The 25,349-nt window shown below is 35.5% G+C and overlaps 1 pseudogene; it reads left to right on the plus strand.

The window, feature by feature from the left end:
• LOC121295925 overlaps positions 1-9,206 on the plus strand; it is a 106,974-nt pseudogene extending 97,768 nt beyond the window's left edge.
• The last annotated feature ends 16,143 nt before the right edge of the window (positions 9,207-25,349 follow it).

The following is a 25,349-nucleotide window of genomic DNA, read 5'->3' on the forward strand; positions in this document are numbered from 1 at the left end:
TAAGCCTTTCACATTATTTTGTGTTAGACCCGCAGAAAAACTGAATTTTTGCATTATGATGGGAAGACAGTAGAATTCAAAATGTACTAATAATTATCATCTGAACAAGTTATGAATAATATATATATTCTTATTTTGAGAGAGAAGGAACAGGTGAATCGCTGTTCAAAATTGTGCTGCAATATAGGCAGCTTGGTCCAAGAGAAATAATTCTTTGAATTTAGCTTTTTACTTTAGGTTTATTCCTTTCTTTCTTTTTCTTTCTTTTTCATGCATTTTACTTGTTCCATAAACTGTATACATGGAGGATACACCATGAACATTCGTGGAGTGCTGTGATTACTTCATCCATGCTTGCGTTCTAAAAACATTTGGGTTATTTAATGTGTCCTTTGACATGGAGGGAGTATTTCCTGCTTGATGAGGACTGAATTAAACTTTACTGTACTCATTAGATTAGTTTGAAGCACAGCAGATCTGGTAATTTTTTTCACTTGCTAAAAATGTGTCACCCAATTAAATGCATTACTGAGAAAGACACATGTACCTGTCTATAAAGCATTATTACAGTATAAATAATGTAGCTGTTCAAGCAAAGATATGTCATCATTGACAAGGTAGATGGTAGCCTAATAAAGACACATGATAAAGCACACATGTTTAAAATCAGAAAGCACCAATATTTCTGATAGGTATAAATAAACCTGATTGAATAATGGACATTGGATTAGCCAATCAGGATGAAGGATCGTCAGTCTGTTGCACAATGGTATTAGATTCTACCACTGTAATTTGAAGCACAACACAAGGATGTTTGATAATACAGTTAAGTGATAGGATTGCTTGGCACTAAATTGGATTTCAGCACTCTTCTTATCTCTCGGATTACTTTAACTTGCATCTGTGCTGCTTTTATAAAGTTAAAATTGAACCTGCAGTACAGGTAGAACCGCAAGTGGGCTGGTTTGTAACCAAAACACAGTTACTCTGATGTGGAAGTTCTTGCAAGTTATTAACTGCCAGTAAACGATGTCCACATCAGTGTAATTGCGTAGTCTAGTTTTCAAGATGTTTTATTGTTTTAGCTTGGTTTTGGTCTTGTTTTCAGCCTCTCCCTCCTGTAAATTGTACAGTGGCAGTCCTCACTGAATACAGTTACTTTGATTTAATTGTCTAGTGCTAAAGTTCTTTATGTGGCATACTTCTAAACTAGAATCTGAATCTTGCAGGAACTCTATACTTCTGCAGAAGTAAAATGCACAAAATAACGCAGTCTCCAGTTGCCACATATTGAAGCCAAGAACAGTGTGTGTGCAGTTTCTATTGCCAGCATGGGTATGTTTGTCTTAACATCTATAAACAGTTAATGAGGTCGGTGTGATAAATGAGCATCTATCAGTCAGGGGAATACAGTGAAAAGGGGACAACTTTCAGTCATTGTAAACTACACTAATAAAAATGGAATGAGCTAACACTACAACACTTTTTTTTTTTTTTTTTTTTTTTTGCAGAAAGGTTGGAAAAGGTCATTTCAAAAAGCACTGACCACTTCTCTTTTGATGATGCAGTTTAATGAGGTTTTGAGAGAGTGGTATTTTTTTGTTTGTTTTTGTTTTATAATCTAAGACTTTTTGTGTGATTTAATTTTACCAGATTGCTTTTAAATAAATAATAATAACAAATAAAAAAAAAAGAAATCTGTATCTTGGAAGTCTTGGCTGCAGTCAAGAAAGAAACTTGTTAACACTATTTAAACTCATCCTCTCTCCATAAACCCTTAATTTACTACTTGTAATTAAATACTTACCTGTAGTTAAGATAAATGTTACTATTGATCACTACTAAGATATATCTGACATTTTTTTGTTCTATTTTCTTTCAGGGTGAACTAACAATGACCAGTGATATGGAACTTGCAAAATGCCATTTTCCTGAACCAAGTGACAGAGTCTTTGATCAAACGAACATACCTTTCGATGGCTGGACTGGCAGGCTGGTTTGTCGACATCCTCAGCCGGATCAAGGAGCTGGAAACCTGGACCTCAGACTTTGCTCTCCCAGTGTGGCTCGCAGGCTTCTTTAATGCCCAGTCCTTCCTTGCAGCCATGATGAGGTCCATGGCGAGAAAGAACTAATGGCCCCTGGATCTAGAACAGAGAGGATTTTAGTAGTTACCCGCGAGAGGGGGCCTATGTGCATGGCCTGTTCATGGAGGGAGCTTATTGGGACACTCAGGTAGGTTTTAATGGTTATCCATCTGGAGTGCAAAAATAGCAATGTGGAAATGGATCACATGCTGCGACCTGATCCAGCTCTGAGCCTGTATGCATGTACGCAGCCCCTGAACTAAACTGCCTGACCTCAGACATTGTATCTCTGTGACGACTTCACTGTACACAAGCCTAAAAGTTTATACAGATTTCCAGAGATAACAAATTATTTCAATCTTTCTTTTCATGTTCTAGATAATATGGCCCTTATTTGATCACTAACAAACATATATTGTAACATTACAAGCATTTTCTTTTTGTTACATTACAACCTGAGGACCCAGACAAAGCAGGGACCATGCAGGAGTATGAATTTTATATCTGTAGAAATCTGTATATGATACTGAAGTGCAGATATTTCGCCACTTAAAAAAAAAAACACTTTCTAGTGACTAGCAGTTGTGATATTCACCTTAAACATAAAGTAAACAACATGCCCGTCATATGTTTATTTCTTTCAGGTTGTTAAAATGCACTTTGTTTTTCGTACCGTTGCAAATAACATCTGAATTACAGAATACATCTTTTGCAAAGTCACAGAAATACAACACAGTATCCCTTTCAGGACCTCAACTAACGTTTTATTTTCTTTCAATATTTTTACATTTAGCTGTTTTAGTCAGTTTAGTTTTTTATTAGGTATACACAGAGTATTTTTTATTTTTATTTTATTTTTTTTTTTTTTTTTTTTTTTTTTTTCTCAAAAACTTCCTGCGCCAGCTTTTCTCTTAGGATGCATTAAAAAAAAAATAAAAATTGGTTTAGGGCACGCAGGCTCAGTATTTGCATATATCTGCTAGTAGTTGCACTAGCTCCTTTCATCAACAAATTAAAAAAAGAAAACAGACATCGGCACACTCTGACCGAGTACCATTTCAGTTCAGTTTTTTGTTTTGTCCGTATTGTTCAGTTTCGATGCGGTTTTGGTTTGGGGAAATTATTGCAACAGTGCCCTACCATAGTAAAAGTATAGCAAAACATAATAAAGCATAGGAAAGCAATGTAAAGAAGTATGGTATAGTATGGTAAATTATGGTTAATACATGGTATTACCAAGGAAAAAACATGGTAAAAGTGCAACAGTACTGTGCAAAAATACCATGGTAAACATGTATAAGGTTGTGTCCTACTTAAACATGTTTGACACTCAGACCTGGATAAATGTTGGAGAAGAGAAAACACATTTTCTTTAATACACATTCCATTCCGAGGACACAATACAAAGAAAATGCTTGTTAATGTGTGTCTCTTCATGTTTGCATCACACATACAATGCTTCAATAGATAGACACAGGGCAGCAGTTCTAATTGTATCATTACATAATAGAATTTGCAGGCTCCGTAGGACAGTTTAGTCTGCTTGAGGTCTACATCACCAGTGAAACTGGTAGAGCACAGCAGCTGGAGGAAGCGTGTGTTTAATTAAAAAAGTAACCCAATTGAACCGACATTTGAAAAAGCTGAATTCCAGCTGTGTCTTAATCAAACACAACATCTGAGTACCCCCCACTGATTGCAAATACAAGGCAGGTGTCCGTGGACAATTAGTAAATTCTTCTCAAAAACACCCAGCTGTTCAAATGTAGGCTGCAAGGTTATACATGTTGAATTGGCGCTGATGGGGGTCATCAAGCCAGTGAGTAAGAACGTATTTAGAGAGATTGCCATCTCCTTGTCATGAGGAATGTGCTTTTTTAAAAAAAAAAAACACAGAGCATAAACCACTTATGATCTATCAGAATTGCCTTGTTTTTTTTGCATAGGCATTTTGTTGCAATTAGTTAATCCACATGCTTTAAGTGTGGGCTATGGGGATGTACTTTTCATTTTGTTTGCACCTGATTACATGAGCTACGTCTTGAAGAGATTGAGATACATTTGTCAGTTAATCTTGAAGATTATTTTAGTGTTACTACATATTCTACCATTCTAGTTATTTTTTTATATTTGTGAACGATATATCTTGGGAATCACTTATGTTGTTCTCTTTGTTTCATAGGTAACCCCTTCTATAGAAAAACATACTATTTTCATAACATGAAGTTAAAATTTGCCAGGAAAGAAAGTTAATTAAACAAAAGGTTGTGCTTAATACGCCTGTTTTTGGTTCATTTGCTTTTTAAATCAAACTTGAAAGATAGTGAGAGGCTAAAGGTAGGTCATCACCTTGCTACATTCAAGTTGAGAACGTGTAGCTGCCTTGTGAGAACGATGGCTAATTAAAAGCTTTGGGGCAAAATAGAACGTTGCTCACGGCTAAAAGGCTTTCCCTGCTACTTCTGTTTAATGTATGATAGGCAGCATGTATTATCAATGAAGAACATGGATGTAGAGTGCAAAAACAGAAACATATTAGTTCCAATTCCCCTAGATAAAGTTGATCCTCATTCCAGTAAGTGACCACTTGCTTTCAGAAGTCTGGTGTGGCCCCTAGTAGGAGATGCAAGGCTGACATGTACATGGTTGTTCATTGATCCCATATATTTCTTTGAACTTGGAATTGAACGCTTCTTTACAGTAAAGAAAAGGAAAATATACACCACATATTATCTAAAATGTAAAAGTAAGCAGCCATCAAGGACTGTCTCCATTTAAAAGACCCCATACAAAGCCCTTAAGATGCATAAATAGAGTGCTGACACATGTTCTATCGACTGACATTATTAAGCCCCTTCCTATTGAAATTCAAGAGATGATGGGTCAAAGGAAAATATGTATTGCTCAAGGGATAGTTATCCACCCACTTAACAAAACCCTTGTGAAACAGACAGTAAAGAGGGGTTGATTGTTGTAAGTCATTCATCTGTATGCTAAAGAAAACATTGTCTGGAGAGAGGGGTATAGATATTTAGTATACCAGATAGATCAGCATGTGGGTTGGTAAATTTTTCAAATAAAAAGTTGGTTAACCATCCTTGCATTCACTGGTGCATATCCTTGCCTAGATATGACCCATGTAAGCAATGGGCAGAACAAAAGAAAACTGTGGAATGCACTGCCAAAATGCTGAATTAGACCAGGAAATACACTAATGTAACATGTGACTTAAATTGATTTATATGCTTTAAATGTAGTAGTATTTATTACATATTCTACCATTTAAGTGTTATATTCTCAAAGCTATTTATGTTATTAGCATTATTTGAATGAAGGGAAAAATTTACAATTTTACAATGAATTTGAAAAAAACTTCAGACTACTCATAAGGCCCTAAATGAAATGGTTATTGTTAATAACTGGTTTCGTAACTCTATTGAATTTTTACTGTCTGAAAAAAAACTGATGAGAAAAGTGTTTAGCATGCATGTGCAGTCGATTTGCAGGCCTGGTAAAGCCCAACCATTAACCAGTACTGTATGTCTTTGCAAAATTCAAACACATAACTTTTTAGTCCAACTTTGGGGGTCAGAAGGATGCAGTGGCAATACAATCTGTAAACAATTTGCTCAGGGCACTTTGCTGTCGCCACGGTCAATTATCTATCAGGTAGTGCCTGCTGTGGAGGGTATTAATGCTTCATTGTGACCTGGAACAGAAGAGATTATATAGTGCTCTGCTTATGTAAGTAAGAATATAGTGAAAAGCAACAAAACTTGGCTGAGACCTCCACTGGCCAGAATACCCTCAGATTGATGACTGGTAACTTTATCCCAGTCACCTTCATTTTATAAGCCTTGTACTGTCGCCTATTTTATACTGTGCGGCAATTAGTCACAGGAAGAAAGTCAAGGTTGAATCTAAGAAAGTTCTTAAAGCATTTCACTGAAATAACTGGTTCCCGATGGGTTCTTATGAACTAAATTCACTAATGAAGATGCCATATGACCCACTTTATAAATTGCTCCAGGTAAATAATCACTACAGTTAACTTTACAAAATCAGCTGAAAATGATAGCTACTGAGCTGTTCCCTTTGGAATCTGGACGAAGGGTGTTTAGAAGTGGCTCTATACGATTGCATCTTTTTAAAATACATCAGGATATGGTGAACACTCCAGTCAAATGCAATCACTGTACATGAACAAAATTATTAAATCATAAATTCAAGTAAATTTCCCCACTTAACTGTTGCTCATTTGAGCTGGCATGTATCTTAGTGAGGTGACAGGAATTTGATTACTCTTTGACTTTTATTTACAGCCAAGAACATTTATTTAGGGCTGGCTTTATTGTAATGTGTGCATTATTCTAACTGCAGTTCTATGTGAGGATACTTGTTTAACAGCTCTCTGTAGCCTTTAGTATGCTGGAATTGATATCGGGTTCAAAAGTGATAGTACACCAATTTTAACTTTCAATTTCTCCACCCATTCCTTCTGTCAAATTTCAAGTACATATTTCTCAAAGTACTTGATGCATCCCTTTAGTAATCTCTAAAATACACTTCTTTTTGAGTGTTATCTCCCAGGTAATTGCCACTTTGAGTTAAAAGTTCTTTAAATACAGAATTAATATAGTTAGACATAATCTAATCAGTAGCCATACACGATTTTTGTAGGGCTAATGAGATAATATTGATCTTGCTAGGATAAATTAAATTGTATAGATTTTTATCAGATTCCAATTTCAGATACCCATTGCAATCTGCTACTAGAAAAAACTTTCAGGACGTAGTATTAGTGTGATTTTTAGTTGTGTTGATGGTAATGAAGTAGAGTTTATAACATATGTCAGATTTTGATTAGATCTACGAAAACATACCTTGGTATTTAAGAAAAAGAGGGATAAGGTACAAGATGCAGAATTGAAAGTGAATCAAAAACTGAATTTACAAATCCTTCAAATGTTTCATTAACTGCCATATGATAATAATCAAGACATGCCTAAAGCATAAAGTTTCTGAACTTGTTACAACAATGAATTGTATATGTGAATCTTTAAGCACAGCAGCAGTACAGTATTCTCGACACTGCAGTATTGTGGACCCTGTAACTGCAGTTGTATGCATTGGGTTATGAATGATGCTTAACTGTTCATGGTATACATTGACTATTAATTCAGGGAGTTTCAAAATCAGTCTCACACCCTAACATGAATTGAATGTTACGGTGAAGCAGATGAAAGCAGTTTTCATTTATGATGATGATAATGATGATGATGATTTTCATTAGATACTGATACAGCATTTCTTTTAATGTTGGAATTTATACCACAGTTTACAGCAGTAATGCTTTGGTAAACTCTACATGCTTTATTAACACCATGGAAACCCATGGCCTGTTCATTTATATTGAAGTTTTATTTTTATTAGCTCTGAGAGTTAAAGAAATACAGCAATATGGTCCATGATCATGTAGTGCAACAATTGTTTTAGAAGCTATCCAGTGTTCCGTTATGTAAAAGTGCATCTGTGCAATAGTATTGCAGGGTTTAGCTGTCCTGTTCACAAACTATACAACTTTACCCCATCAACCCCAGCTGCATGACAAACATCTTTTAATATATTTATGAAATGATGTACATTGCTTACTCCCCACCTAAAATTAAGAGCTTTTTAATGACATTTGGTGAGAAATGACATTTTTTTTGCTTGAAATCCATCTGCTGAAAATAATACATCATCCTTAAACAGGAACAAAGCATTTATTGCATGAACATCTGCTGCAGTTCTAGCATAGACAAATGTACTGATTCTACAGTGAAATGAATTGAACCATATATATATATATATATATATATATATATATATATATATATATATATATATATATATATATATATATATATATATATATATATTATGCACTGGCTGACAAAGCATTCACAGAAGTAGTTTTTATTCCACACATTTATAGCAATACATGTCTTAAGAATTCTGAAGTAGGAGTTAATTGTGCTCTCTTTATCAATAAATCAAAAAACCTTTTTTTTTTTTTTTTTTTTTACTGAAATGTCCCAGAATACATGCAGGTTATCTTCTATGGTTTTATAAAATCAATTACTAATGTGTTTGTATGGCACTTCAACACCTGTCAGCATGTTTGCAGCTTTTGTATTGTACTGTATATCTGGTGCTAGACATTCTCTATAAACCTTTGTCTAAGGTTAACACTAGTGGGTAAAAAAAATGCCTATTATAGATGTACACAGGGCTTGAAGTTTTCAGGTTTTATTTTTCATCACATGGCGTCCCTTTTAAACTTATTTTAAAACGAAAAAGCGGACAGGGTCCTGTAGCTCGCAAAGTATCAAGTATCATACAGTTGCTTCTCCAGTCAAGCCAAACAGTATCCTGTCATATTTCATAATTGATTGCAAATGAGCATCACAGGTTTTTAAGTATTCATAACATGTTGTCATAAAATCTATCTGTTCTGGAATCGTAAAACCATGCTATATCAGGTTTGTGCACATATTGATGCATTTTTCTGACACTTTAGTTCTGCTTTTACAAATGAGTTATATATGCAGGGCCCCGTTTTAGCGAGATGAACAAAACAACTGGAACGTTTTAAAAGTAACAAAAGTAACTGATCCAAACCTCAAGTATGTTGTTGACCAGCATAGTGTGACTTGCTATTTTAATGCTCTGTTATATCACAATCTTTCTACCCAACATTAATTCATGTTCCTCTTTTGTTTAGACTGGAATAATGGCAGATGCTCTACTGAAGGAATTGACACCACCCATGCCAGTCATTTTCATTAAAGCAATCCCAGTGGATAAACAGGAGACCTGCAATGTGTACCCCTGTCCAGTTTACAAGACAAGGCAGAAAAGGCCTACCTTCGTCTGGACCTTCAACTTGAAGACCAAAGAAAACCCTTCAAAATGGGCCTTAGAAGGGGGGCACTTCTCCTGCAGCTTTAAAGGAGTACATTTCTTCTTGCCTTTAGAAAAGAAAAGAACATGTCCAGTAAAGCCTTTGTATATGTTATCATTTTTTCTTTCACCATTTAGTTTGAGCACAATTGAAAGCACAGTAAATGCACTTTATTTTCTATACAGACAGTTTATCATATATATATATATATATATATATATATATATATATATATATATATATATATATATATATATATATATATATATATAATATATATATATTATATAATTTTGCAGCATGAATTTGCATTCTTCTGTACAGTGATAAAATGTCATTTATAAACTCTGTGGTCTAGTTGTGTGTTGCACAAGTAGCTGCTCTTTGTACTGCATATATAACTACATTCAATGATTCTGAGAAACATTACTAGAATGTATGTCAAGTAGAGAACTGTTTCGGCTAATGCCTTTGTCACTGTGCAAGTGTAGCTTGTTCTGTATTTTTGCAAGTGCAGTAGGACTTAGGAAAGGCGGAAAGCACAATCAATTTAAGTCAAACCTTTGTATTTTCAGCATTCAGGTTTTTTTGGCTGAGAAAAGTAAAATGGTTATAGCTAATGAAATGATTCCATAATGTGATGTAGCCACCTGAAATTTATTTGTGTCAGGCAGTTGAGTCAGATGGTTTGTATCTGATGGAAATGAAAATTAGCTGTCCTAATTTTCATTCTGACACATATAAAAAAATTAATTAAAAAAAAAAAAAAAAAAACTATCATAGGGTGCTGTGTAAGACACAAGCTGATTGTCTCCATGTAAGCCCACTCTTGGCTAAGCCACTTGTAAGTAGCAGCCCTGACCCCTGGTGAAGTGAAGATTGTGTCGTACTGCACCCCATATGATAAGCCAAATATATCACATATGTTATGGTAATGCACAATTTCAAATTGTATTCAGTGCCTCGATATAGACATATATGTATCTAGACCAGTGCAGCTTTGGTTCTGGAGGGACATTCACATAGAGGTTTAAAACGACTACGTTAGACTATAGTCTGAGGATCAGCTGGTTCAGTGTAATATTTAAAGTGGTATACAGGTGGGATTTTAAAGATTTTTAAAGTTGAGTATATAGAGATAAATGGTCACACAGCTTGAACTTTTGATTTATTTAAGGCGTGCTAACATGCATTTTTCTTACCTCCATCTTTATTAATAATTACTACCCATGGCCATTGTATTGTGCATTAATTCAGAATATGCAAATATTTAAACCACAAAGCTATTGATATAGATTGTTGCATTCTAGTATCTTTGCTGTATTGTAAGCTGAATGGTTTTGTTTCAGTAAGGTATTAAGTTCCAGGGCACCAGCAACCGTTATTGAGAAAGGTTTCCTGTGGGATGTACATCCATTTACTCATTAATACAATGTTTCCTGCATTTGGTGCAGAGGATTGTGATGACAAATACAGCAGCTGTCAAGTTCATCCCAAACATGCTCAATTGGATTGATATCTAAGGACTGTGATCACCATAGAATATGGCTGAAATGTTATGCTCCTCAAATCTGTTGTGCAAAATACTGACAAGGTGGGCAGATGCATTATCATTTTAAAGTAGTCATTGCCATTAGGTTTACAAGTGCAATATTATTGGACTTGATCCACAACAATGTTTAAGTAAACTAGGAACCCTGAGTAAACCCGGAATTAATGTTGGTAACAGGATCTGCTAACAGTACAAATGCATAAACCACATAGAAACCATCTTGATTACAGTAGAATGTTTTATTTATTTATTTATTTTTATGTCAGACAATGCAGACATCTTTTTTTTTGTTAAAACAAAATAAATATATAAAATAAAATGACAGCAAAAGGGTTAAACATCAAGTATTTAGTTGGTCATTTGTCCCCCTCAGCTTGAATGATGTTATGTAGCCTATATTCATATTAATATATTTTTGGAGTGTTTTAAACTAAGTCTCATTTTACAGGGCTTTAAAGATGTAGTTTGTTTTTCCATCATTATATTATGTACCTTGTAGCATTTTCAAGAAAAGGAAAATATACCTAAATCAGTTATTACTCTGTGGACAATATATTTTACCTATACTTTACAATTTTGCTAAAAATGTGCTTTCTCTGCATATTGTTCTAGAGTCATATGTTTTTAAATAATTTCTGTTTGCATCATTTTGGTTTGTGCCTTGCAATATATACAGGTCCCCTAAGACCAGTGATGCTATCTAGATTGATGCCTGTATAGATAATGTTGTCTTATTAATTTGCTGGAGGGGGTCATTGCAGCACCTGAAGTACTTTCATATGAGGTATACTGTGCATAGCATTTGTAATGTTTCTACAGCAGTGATCCAAGTCAACATACACAGTACATCCCTTAGGCATGGTCTATGTCTTTTTTGCTGATGTTAATAATGCACACAGAGACTTCTTAGAGAAAGGACATTAAACCCCAGGAAGGTAATAGAAATATTATTCTTGAGTGACCTAAGGCCAAGGATTTATTATTGCCAATTTCTATATAACAAATAAACAACTTTATTAGCTTCAAAAAGGATTTTTTTTTTTTTTTGTAGTAAGCAAGTTCTAGCATCTGTCACTGTAATTTAAAAAGTAGATAGAAGTACAGCTAGACTTACTAGTAGTATTTATTTCAGGTATACCACAAACTATGTGCAACATTTTTTTTAAACACAGGGGAAATACACATAATAAAACAACCTTCCAAAGTGAAGAATGGCCCCTTAATCTAAATGTTTTTTTGGCATAGATGTTACAAAAGACAAATAATGGCTCCATAATCCTTTATTAAAAAAGAAATTAAAGAAAACCAAACCTATTCATTGTTCACATGACAAGAACAAATGTGACTACACTTGGCCACCCGCTCTCATGCCTTTGCTAACACAAAGCCAATTTGCAAAGGGTAAGTTTAAACTTTAAACAACATGTATTTGTATATAACATGTTTATATTTCTAACATGAGACATTTGTATAAAAGCACTTTGTGTATTACAAATGAACAGAGACATGACACGGATGCCAACACAGATAAAGTCCTTGCATAGTTTAGCCTATGTGCATTCTATATTACCAGAACCATGCTGATAATCACAAGTATTTATTTATTTATTTTTTAAACTATATATATATATATATATATATATATATATATATATATATATATATATATATTATATATATATATATATATATATATATATATATATATAATTTCAAAACTAAGAGTTTTTAAGTTAATTGAGCATGTAAATTTATTGTAAATTGTGTGTTTTTTATTTTATCTTTTTACATGGGGGGGGGGGGGGTTTTTACGCAGACTATTTTCCCTATAGTTTATAGGAATGTGTGGTATTGCACAGTAGGAAAAATCATCCATGTCTTTCAGCTCTTGAGGCTCAGGTTTGTCTCGGCATCTGCTTGATAACCCAAGACTAAAGAGAAGAGGGTGTTCAAGACAGGGATGAGGTGTAGCTAAAGGTTGCCATAGGAAGTCCACTGTACCTCATGAACACACAATCTACTGAAAACTCGTTGTTGGGTGATGATGAGTTGGTTTTGTTTTGGTGTGGATACCTAAAGCTGGTAGATCAATGAATTTTGGATTGCAAGGTCAGTGTTGATGTACCTTCACAGCCTGTGTGACTGACCCTTTTGTCAAACTCAGTATTCATTAATGTTCATCTTTCAAAGATGTTCTATAGATTTATTTTTGTTATAAAGAAGTTTATAGGAGATATTTTTTATTTTTATTTATGTTTTGCTGCAATCAAAAGTACCAAGGACAACCGGATTATATCCCATTCACTCAAACTTTTTTCCCTTTTATTTACAGCTACATAATTGATAGATAGTGGGCAGGAGAAGGCTTCTACAGCTATATAGATTTAAGAAAATAGTTCAAAGTTAAAATAATATTTTTAAATGAAGCTATACATTTTGAAAAAACAAAAATGTTGATACATCTTACATGTGTGCTCTTCATCTCTGAATATCAGTTCAAAGAACAGTGGTTTTGTTAGTTTTTTTTTTTTTTTACACCCCCAGTATTTTTTACTGTACAGATGTAGAACCTGTAGTAATTCTCTGGACCTAACCAATAGCCTTCCACTGACATATAAAAACATGCATGTGAAGAGATACCAGTCAGAATCACCACCTGTGTTAACATATATAACAAGACCATCTTGGTGTCAAGTACCTCTACCTTTTGAATCAAGTTTTAGGATTACTGGTTGGGAAAGAATTACATATCCAGAATGGAAGACTCCAGATAAGCATTTGAACATTTCAGAGAGTCGGGGGTTGGGGTAGGTGTCCTTTGTAATCTCCCTCTCTATACAGTATTACGGTTTTGATACATGATAGCAATTTTAAAGTTATTCTCGGTTATGGTATAGATAAGGTTACCTTGTCACATAAAGGCCAGTAAAAGCTGAGGTGATGCTTGTTTATCGACTTGCTCTTGCAGAAAATGTTTTGGAAGATAAAGATACCAGCTCATAAATATGTTTTTTAATACTCACAAGAGGTGGCCTGAAATCCATAATTGTGTTTACTAAGTTTAAAGATATTTAATTTTTATTATTAAAGTACTACATAATTCCAATGTAATAACACAACTCAAAATGTGCTTAATGAGTGCTAATGTATTCTTCTTTCCAGGTACACATTGGCAAGCATAACCAGCCCCTTTGTAGACTACTTGGGCTATCTGACAAAAACTACTTTTGTAAATTCAATGACAAACTTTTTGACCTATAGATCTTTCTCAGTTTCTTCAATCTGAAAGACGTTTGTCATGGAATTTACAAGTGTTTCTTTTAGTATTTCTGAATGTACCACTAAGTGTTTTGTAGTTATGAATCTGGTGAAAGTAGACTATAAAAAACTGTTAACAAAATATGCATACCATGCTCAGTAAAATAAAAACTATTTAGAAATAAGTTCAAAGTACACTTGTCAACATTTCTTAATGTTGACTATAATCCTCTGTGAGAATCATTTACCTGTCTCGTTTGTTGGTTCTCTTTCCCACTCAACAGAAGTCTATTACAGTACCATAAGACAGGGACAGCTGTGCATATTAACTTATAAAACATACTCACAAGTTTAAATCAGACTTAACCTAGAGCGTTCCTTTTTGATTCCATTGTAGAACTTCTCATGCTTGGTAATCGACATATGTGTCTTTCCCCTGCTTTGAAGTGGGGATCGTAGTGTAGATGACAGACATGTCAAAAGGATTTGCTGAGCTGTCAGCTCATCCATACAGTTATGTATTGTTAATGTATAGGTTTATATTAAAGGCCATCATAGTTTATTTTCAGACACCATGGAGTCAGTCATGAACTGTGTTCCGCAATATTGCTTCCATTCAGCTTGACCGCATAAATTCACAATGAACCCATTTAAGCAATGTGACGCTGGTGCTGGAAAGGGGAGTTTGTTAAAATAAGCCACTTAAACAGTGCTCCACTGGGCTTTTAGCCAGTGCTAATACATAAGTCCATTTAGTACACTAATTTGGTTTTGTTAAACACAACCAATTGCTTTACATTAAAGCAATCTCTCTGCTAAGCACACACACAAACACAACATTTAGCACCACATTCCATGTATTCATTGTTCTAGTCCTTAAATGAGCTTCTGGAGTGTATTTCTAATGAAGATATCTGTGTGCTTAAATCAACGGTAGCAGTTATTGCCAGAGACATTAAACCAATAAAGCACGACTGATAACTGTGCCTTAATAGATTACAGGGAAGATTTTCAAAAGGTTGTAAATGATAACTCCACTGTTAGTCAAGAAATCGGCATGCAACATTGATTTTGGCATTTTCAAGTGGTAATCATGCTTATTTCTTTATTAAATAATTGTCCTAATGTGATTTCCGAAATCGTTGATTTATGAAATAATGTTAATAACTTAATGAACAGTCCTTCTTGCGATTATTTCTTTTGTTTGCATGGGAATTTAAAAACAAATCCATCTTAATTGTCATAATTTATCAAGAGTTAATTTGCACTTGGAAAAGGAAGATTTTAATTAAAGAAACAGTATATAACTCACCTTGAAACCAGAAATTTGACAGACCGCGGCTGACGATACAGAGAGTGTGTACAGGACCAGAGTAAATTTCTTAGTCAACCTAGATAATTCAATATTTGTAGTTATGAAAATATTTTAGCCTTTTCTCTGTTTGTGGTTATGAAGTAGATTCATTCACTTTGTAACCTACAAAACATTTGTTGTATTGCTAAAATGATTACTGTTATTTGCACAAAGTGTACTGTTACTGCCAAGAAATTATCAATACAGCTGTAGCCTGTTTGAATTCTGCATATGCATATTATATGACAGCTGACCTCTGCTGTAGATTTTATTGGAATTATACAACTGAAATCTTGGTATAGAAAACAAAATATTCGATACTACAATAATGTTTCCTTAGGTGATTGCGGATTTGCAATGCGTACATGGCTTTTAACACCTGTGTCTTATCCACACAAGAACGAAGAACAGGCGTACAAGGGCATGCAAGGTCGAGATTGTTGACATAAAATGAGTATTTAATGTTGTCAGACTCCCCCCGTACTTCATGTTCAATGTAAACTATCACCTTCACAGTGTTCGGTAGCTACTTCTAACCATGTTAATTACACTATGTAACACAATTTTTGTTCCTGGGTAGTAAGTGTTATTTCTTAATTGCTTATGCCTCAAAAGTTTTTTTCTGACTTTATGTGAAAGAAAAGACACACATTTGCCCATTTTCCCATTGGAAATAGTGATATTTTGAAATATCACTGTCCTGGTCACAAAAACAAAGTTTGTGGGGAATAATAGCCATGTTCTATACTTTTGAGGCATAAGCAATTAGGAAATAACACTTACTACCCAGGAACACATTTTTTTTTTTTTTGTTTTTTGTTACACAGTGTTATATGTAGCGCAAGAGTACCAGAGAAAATGCATGATTAGAAGATTCACCAAACAATTAATTATAAACAAGCTGTGTATTGAGTTGGGACTGCTAGTGGAATTTTAAAAGCTATCTCTCTGCTGTTTATGGTATAGTCATACAATTTGTCACAAAATCTCTACATTGTTGATGTGAGAGAGAATACAGACGTTTGCCCAAGGGGAATATTATGTAATCAAGAACTAGGCTAAAATATGCAATTTGTTACTCAGAGGTGTTGATTGGGTAACGCTTTGATTGAAAATACATGAGCATTTCCACTACATTCTGTTGTTCCAACACCTTACTGTCACTTTGTAAAAACTATTACATGACAAAAAATGTAGTGTAACCATTCAAAATGATGGCAAACATGAGACATGTTATGATGACATCAGAGCTTTGGTTATTACAAATTGTAACGCTGGTGTATTTAGAGATGTGCAGTGGTGGACTGGATGATCGCAAGGTGTTAGCTGTTATCTGGGAAATGTATTTATTGTATTGACCAATATTATACGGATGATATTGCATTAAAGTGCAACAGAGCGATCACTACGAGGCGAAAATGTTTGCAAAACTGTCTAAATCACAGGTGCCTATTTAAAACTCCAATTAAATGTTGCATCAAATGTAAAGCATCTAGGCACTTTACCTGTTTTACTGTGTGTATAACTTGAGAGCCCTTGTCATTTGTCAGTTTGTGTTTAACTATTCTTTTTTGACCTACCAGTCACGTGGGTCTGTAAATTGGCCTATTATATTGCATGCACTGTAAACTAGGTTAACATGTAGCTGCATAAGGTGTATGCTACAGTTTCCTGGTAACCGTAGTTTGCAATAGTATAATTCTCACATCATCTGTAACTATAATGACAATTTAAAACATGTGTATAATTGTAATCACTTCTAATTTAACATGTTGACTTCTTTTTCTGAAACTGGATACATAATTTTGTACAAAAAATATGAAAAACGTGTGGCTTCATTGGAGTCAAAGCACAAGAAGTCGGTAACACTTTATATTAAGGTGCTGCTTATTCATGTTTTAGAAATGTTTTATTGATATATAATACATGCTTAATAATTGTTATAGAATATTAATAAACCATTATAGATGGTTTATAACCTTGCAATAGCTATAGATGGAATTACAGTTTTATAAATGGGACTATTTTTAGCCACCTATTGTACTTTGGGATGTTTAAACTTCCGTCTATGGCTGTTGCATGGTTAAAAATCATCAAATGTTTTTTTTTTAACATTCTATAACATAGTTATTATGCATGTGTTATATATTTATAACATATCAATAAGCATCACCTTAATATACAGTGGTACCACAAAGTCTTATAACTAAGGAAGCTAAAACTAGCCCGGTATTATTAGAACTGGAGACCTGGACAACATGAAATCTAATACCATGATGGTGGCTGAAGTAGGTCATAATTGTATTTCCTGTGGCTTTATCTGTACTCATTTTGCTTTGCACAGCGTTTGAACGTCATATGGAATTCCTTTAACCAAATTACAAACCAATTTAATTGTAGAAGGAGTTTGAGTTTCTAAAATCAGCTTATTCTAGCTTATTCTAATCTAAATGCAGATAGGCTGAGGTTTGTGTACATTGAAGAAATTATTTGATGGTGGAATGATATTTTAAAATGTTGTTTTCCGTGTAGGAGGTAATGCATTTTCATCTTGGCTTTTTAATGAATTTTAAGTAGTTTTGAATTAGTAGTGGGGAGTTTTGCAATGAAGTAATAGATGTAGAGAAAAATCTGATGTTTTTTAATCCCTGGGCTGATATTTTGGATGAAAAACTGAATTTCACCTGCCATAACACTGTCCGTGGGTATCAGACATCAAACTACCATGGACTGCATGGATGGGGTTGCTTTTCATTCAAGATGGCAAGGTTGTTTGGCACCTTCTCCAATGTCTTTTAAAAAGAAAAGCATGTTATATCTAACATTCATTTTCGTTTAAATATTATATCGTACAAAAAAGTTATTTTTGCATGCCTTCTTTCCTGTTGTCAAACAACAAGCTGCATCCCAGTTGACTGTTCTGCTTTCAAGTCAATGACCCACCTAAACCCCAACATCAGCACTGAGGTGAAATGTCCAAACAGTAGCAGACTGGGCTCTTTCTTTAACCTCGTATGGTGCCAGGTATAATTTATTTAAAATTAAAATACATGTCATTTATTGTAGGTGTTGCTCTATGCAAAGTGAAATAGTAGTGCACTTGAATATGCTGAAAGTGTGTGCTTACCGTACTGTTGTCATGGAAACCATTCACAAAACCATTCTGTATCAGTCAATTTAGTCTCTATACTTAAAGGGGCTATTCCCCTGCGATCGTAGCTGACAGCCAGTTATGAGAACAACTAAATGTCAGTTTACAGATTCACATTAAGACTCACACTAAGATGTGCATTTAATATTTCAATAATGTTCATCTTGTTCATGTAATTATACTACTGTGAGAATGACCACAAGATAGCTGACCCTGTATCCAAGTGAAGATGAAGGTGCTTAACAACACAGTCAATTTTCTTGGCAGTGGTGTCAGAGGGTATATTTACTGTTATGAATTAAAAGCATATAGGGAGACATCCTTATTTTATATTCAGTTTAACATTGCTTTGGCCTACAATAATTCATGTGTGGGGATTTGGTGCTATGGCAGGTTAGCACAGGCATATGACACAGAAGCACAGTCAGTGCTAGTGATTTATATATACCCAAGCTTAATTTATATCTGAAAGTTGAGGGAACACAAAGCCACTTTTTTTTCAGAAAGAGTTGTTTGAAACCTGGTTCCAGCAGACCTAGTTTGAAGCAACTGCTGTATCAAACCCAAAGTCTCCCTTCGTGTGCAATGTAGTGGCCTGAAACCAAATCTCCTGAAATCAAGTTCCAAGCCACAATGTGGCTTTGTGTTCCCTGAGCTTTAGATTTATACTGTAATAAAGTTTATGAATTGTAGAGTAGTTCTTCTAGCTATTGTGTTTATATGTGTCATCCATTAAGCACAAACATTTCTATTGAAAGTTGCTCAATATGTTGTACAGGCAAATGTTTTTTTTTTTTCTTCTTCTGTATTTAGTTTTCTTATTGTATATTGAAAACAACAACAGGTTAAGCTAAAGGATGGCTGTACAGTACTGGGATGTGGTGTCAGAGGGCAATAGTTTTTGCTAGGTCAATAGTTTAATTGCTTTCCAGGTTAATAGTTTAATCTATACTTGGTCCTTAAATTATGTTTAGGCCAATTCATTACACAGCTTTTATTAAGGGTTTAATAATGACAATCAGCTTGTGTTTTCTTCTACTACTTTAAGTACCTGAATCATTTCACATATTAGGAAGGTATAAGATGCATGTGCAGTGTAGCAGTTGAACTAGATGATACATATATGGAATATTATCATGGATCATTAAAGGTTTCCTTATTATATAAGGAGATAAGGGAGGCTAGCTTGATTCAAAAGACTGGTGGCTTTAAGTGAGTGAAATTAAGTTTGTGGTTCATTTGTATCCACATGCCATACCAGTATTGCTTGATCCCAACAAAACTGAGCTTACATTCTTTGAAACAGATGAAAGTAAAAAGGCCATTTTCACAGGCACATATAAATGTCACCAACAATGTGTACAAATGGATTTTCAGAAGTGGCAGTCAATTTAAAAAGAGGCTGTGTAATGAAAGAAGTTGACTGAAGATGATTGAGTCTGTGTTATTGCCTACAAACTGGCCAATAGTTGCTCTAGCAGTGCGTAGTCAAAGAACCATTGCCCTCTGACGTTACTTTGCATTCCATAGTCAAAACACTATTGGCCCTTGATATCACAGGGTTAATAATATCATTATCATAACTATAGTAGCTCTGTCTGCTCTCTGCATTTGTGCATATCTGTGGGTATTGAACGGGAGATGAATAGCTGAAGAGCTGAATCAATATGATGATGGCTGATGCCAAGTTTAAGATTACTGATTTAGCGATATCTTGATTAATGTTTTCTGAGTTTGCTTTTTTTCTTGTTTTATTAATCCCTAAGCAGTTTTCTTTGTCACAATAGACAGCAATGTCCATATCTATTAAATCTTGTTTAGCTGACCTGTGTTCCCATCTTTGGCTAATCTTGCTTATTTCAACCGTTTGCCTATATTTGAAGAGGGGACAATTATCTTTTCAGGGATACCAAGATATTTAAAAAGCAAGACATCTGGTTTGCCTGTGTCCCAGTCTCAACTGTTCTGCCAAATGGAGGGTGATGTCATTTTGTACAATTTAACTAAACTAAGCTCATACATTCTTGTAAGTCTTAAGGGGTGAATATGGTTACAGATTAATTTCCAACACATTACATCGCCTGAGGGCCTGAAGAATTTTTCAGGCAGCAAGCAAGATGAAAGAGTGGCCTTGTTATATTGTTAGCAAGAGGATGAAACACCAGTGAGAGAGAGAATGTTGGTGAGCAAATGTAATGATCTGTTTTCAAAAGCCAGATCTGTACCCTTTTTTTTGTTACTGAACATATACTAAGGCAGTATTCATTAAGCATTAGAACCCCAATAAATGTGTGACACTGTACAGGACAGGATTTAGTTTAGTTGGAAATAGTTTTGCCATATCACATAAAAGGAGAGCCCAGGGCTCCATCTGGAGAGAGGAGTTTGAGTGTACACTGTTTTTGTTACTGTGTTTCTGCACATTTTGTTTTTGTAATGTAGTGAAGGTGAATGCCCAGCCTACTTCTGTGTTTTGTTTAAACCTTTATTTTTGCCCTTCTACCTTTTTGTTTGTACTTCTGTGTTATTTTTATTTATTAACTTAGCACTTTAGCAATGGTACTGCAGTTTCCTGGCTTTCCTGTGCAAAAGGCGGGCACTATACAGTGTGCTGCCCCCTCTACGGTGAGAAGGAGGAGCTGCCACCTGCCCGGAACAGCAAAAAGGGGAAGAGTGGCCACTCCCAGAAGCAAGCCAGGAGGACAGGTCGTCCCCAGCGCCTCAGAGGGAGGATCCAAAGGATCACCCAGAAGGAGGGAGCCTGAGCGTCCAGAGCACAGAAGGGGGGGGCCCAAGCATCCAGAGCCTTAGAGGGGTGAGGCCAAGTGTCCAGAACCCTAGAAAGTCGCACCAGTGACCGAGGGAGAGCCGCTCCCACCTCCGTCCCTAGAGGAAGACTACCTGCTGCTCCCGCCTCCACGGCTAGAGGGACACTACCTGTCGCTCTTGCCTCTACCACTAGAGAGGCTACCTGTCATTCCTGCATCCAACACTAGAGGGAGACTAACTGTCACTCCCACCTCCTGCGCGAGAGGGAGAAGCCCCGCTGTCTCCAACGTGAGAGGGAGAAGCCATGCTGTCTCCTTTGAAACTAATAATTTTTCAATTTTTTTTTATTGATTTTGGTTATAATATATAATATATATATATATATATATATATATATATATATATATATATATATATATATATATATAGTATAGGGATCTGCTACCTGAGAAACACGTATTTTCAGCGCGAGAGGGAAAAGTCCCGCTGTCTCGATGTTGTCTACGGGACAACAGGCAGGCCAATCTCAGCAGGCACAGCATTTGCTGCTGATGGGAGCCTGGCGAAACCTGTTGCATGTCCGCGTCCTATCTCTGTCTGGTAAGATCTTGATGATTAACATTAAGGACAGCAATATGGTTCAGTCTACCCTGTCCTGTGGATGACTGAAGGTAGTTCTTAAGTCTTCTGAGGTTGGAGAATTAGTGTTCCACAACGTAGGATGACACGGGCACAGTGAGAAGGATTCTTATAAATTTGTAGTACTCCGGTAGCATATTCTGCAAATGTTCATTCCCTTCAGATTTTAGAAATGTGACTACATCATGAACACTGGGGACTGTGATACTTTACTTTTCTGCTGAGCTATATCCAAAAGCATGTCTCAATGAAGTTTTAATTTCTGCACATCCAAGTTATTTGCATAAATGTCTGTTACTTGCTCGACTTTAACCGCCTCACTGCCAGTTGCAAATTTGTTGCATTTGTGTCAACAGACTCGAATCTTAAATCAAGGCTAATTGTATAATTTTCGATGCAAGTCCTCTGGGGTTGAAAAAACATGGGGACTGCTTCTTTCATCAATCTTTTAGATTTAAGTTTTTTGCCGAGGTACAAGCTTCTTTCTCTAGATCCTCGAAATCATTTTCTCTTAGCATCTGTATCGTCTCGTTTAAAGAAAAAATTATTCTCTGCCCTTCTTGCAGACTTGCACATTCACAGCTCTTGGTTTTTTAAACTTGACCCTGGCATGCACTCCAGATAACACACCACTGACATTCATGGCCCCATCATAACACTGACCTTGATGTTTTTTGATGTCAAAATTGAACCGTAAAAGTCCATCCTTTAGAAAAATCTTCTTTAAAAATCCTGATGCAGATGGATACTTGCTTTTTTACAGAACTGTCTGTTATAAGTGCAGAGTAAACACTGTACTGTAAAAAAAAAAAAAAAAAAAAAAAAACTGCACAGCTTTCGCAACACATTGTTTGACATCAGTATGTCGCTGATAATTTCATGAGACATCCATTTTTAAGATGTTCGCTGTAGCCATTTTTTAAGCTCAGATATGTCCTCAGCATGCGTATGTAGCACCTGAACGAAGTTCAAATTTTCATCTGTGAAAGGGCATTCTGTGTGCAGCTAAAAACTGCAACAGTTATTATCTTTAGCAATGAAATCTTTGCATGCTGCACTTTCCTTGCTTGCTGACGGAAGACATGTTCTCCCTTTTCAGATGCAAATACACTCTTAGCAGCAGCACGGTGTACAGATGACATTTCATGGGATAAATCTTTTTAAAACTTTGTTCCATGAGCAAAAACTGTTATTCACAAAAGCCACTAACGAATCTTTGTCACTGTTTGTAGCAGCAGCATAGCAGCACACAGAGCAAAATACACGATCCTTCACAACAGCATGTTCAACAATCGGCTCATCCCTTCTAGCTTCTACCTTACAGCGTTCCTGCTTTAATGAAGTAATACAGCATGTTTTGCCTTGCTACACTAGTGATGTGATTTCCTAGTATAAACAGACCCCTGCGCCAGTTTTTACTCTTTCAGCCTCAGGTAACTTCACTTTTTATCATTTTGTGTTTCAGTCATCATATCCAGATTACTTTTTAAAACTTAACGAAGTTAAATCTACCCTTGCGGCCTCACAAGGGCTGTCACACGTGTCTCTAAGTAAAGCTGCTATACCAATGTAACCTATAAGCACCGACTCCGGGGCTCACGAGCTAACAAAGTACATGTTTTGAAGTCTATGTACTACCAGCACTGTCATTTGTTTACTACTTCCTCACTCGCTGTAATTGCTGGTTTGCCTGTGTGCTGTGTAATATTCCTGTAAACCAGAAACAACCTGCTATTAAATCAAATTGACCCTTTAGTTCACAAAACAGACTGCTCCCATGCTTCTAAATAATTACAACCCATTCACCGTTGCAAACTGATGTGAGGATGTGTGCTGCCTGAACAAGGAGGAGAAGGAGAAGAAAAAAACTCTTGATCTGTGTTAACTATATCAAATTATTTCTTTATACTGGTTTTAATGCAAGATAATAACCACTGTTGCCCAATATAAAATGGGAGATAGATGGGCAACGTTTTGAATTTGAATATGGGTGAACCCAACCAGCTACAGTTATTTTGTTTGACCAATCCCAGTTCTTTGATTCTTTTGCTGTAGATCACTGATATGTAAAAAAAAAATACTTGATCTTTTTGATTTGTATGTTTAAGACATGATTCCAAAGCCAGAACAGTGGACCTCTATCTTGAATAAAGCAGTCTGGCTAATTATCCTCAATTAAAGATGATCACTACCCTTGCTGCTGTGTATTGCTTTAAGGATGACCACATCAACCACAATAAATAATCTAAATGTGGTGGCAGATTGTTGGAGAGGGCAATCTGCCACAGCTTCTGTAAAAATGGAAAACAGGCAGAACATGATGTTGAAGATGCATTAACAAAAACATGAAGATCAGCCAGAAGTATCAATCGTGTTGACAATGAACCTAGAAGACCGTTCCTTTCTTCAGTGTTTCAATAAGTCATTGCCATCGTCCTTGAATTAAATGCATTTAGACGCTATTCTCTGCCATTGTGTTATCCTTAATGGCACAGGACAATACGGAATATGCTTGAAAAAAACATAGAGGGAATCGAAATGAGTCTCCTGGCCCAGCTGCAATATTCTGAAATAATTTTAATGTTTTAATTCTCCTCCTGGGTACCGTTTGATTTAGATTAATATCCATGCAGCCTACAAGATGCAGATTTGGCTGCCTTCCACCAGGTCTCAAGATGGAAAAACTTGGGAAATAAAATATTCTGGATGGACATTTTTAGTTGACCTGTATTAGCTTGTTTCTGGTGCTGCTGTATTCCTCTAAATATAAAGAAAGTATAATTATCTGACAATACAAGCCAGTAAACCCAGAATAAACATTAATGCTCAACACCTGCTACCCATTACATTGATCAATAATCTAAAAGGCTCAATTTCATCATCCTATACCTTGATGGCTTATTCCACTTCTGGATTTTTTTTTCCTTAAGCATTTTACAAAATCCACCGGACTGCATCAAACACGTATTTTTTAATCTCGGGATAACCACAAATCCAATAGGTTGTTGATGCAATTGAGGGCGATGCCCAATTGCTGTAAAATTCTCTAAAACAATCCAGCTGTGGCTTTTACTGGTGGGGGATATACAGTAGGTTGATCAAATCAACCATTAGGGAAACATCTTGTATACTGTAACATCTTGTACACTGATGATGGGACTAGCCAAACCATTTGTCAACATCACTTAGATTCTACTTTCTACAGCAAAAAGATCTAATAATATCAGGCAGACATCTCAGACCACAGTGAAGATGAAAAATTCCATCCATCAAGTGGTGTTTTATGGCCCTGTGGAAAGTCTGTGGTCTGCTGTGTCATGCTAATTGAACTTTTCCTTGGGGCAAGTGATGTACATTTTAAGCAGTTGATGCAAAAACACTTGAAGTCAGCTATAAAGCCCGTGACATCATGATGGTGGTCCTAGAATTTTGTTTCTCATTTGGTGCCATCACATGTAGTGCTGTAAATGTTTGGTTTTTTTACCAACATAATGAAGTGAGTATTACAAATATGTAGTAGTACAATTAATAGTAGTACAATTTTACATGTCTCCTGTCCTGAGAGACATGCCAGGACTGCACAATTAAATTTA

The sequence above is a fragment of the Polyodon spathula genome, chromosome 20 (genome assembly GCF_017654505.1).
Source record: "Polyodon spathula isolate WHYD16114869_AA chromosome 20, ASM1765450v1, whole genome shotgun sequence".
NCBI lineage: Eukaryota > Metazoa > Chordata > Actinopteri > Acipenseriformes > Polyodontidae > Polyodon > Polyodon spathula.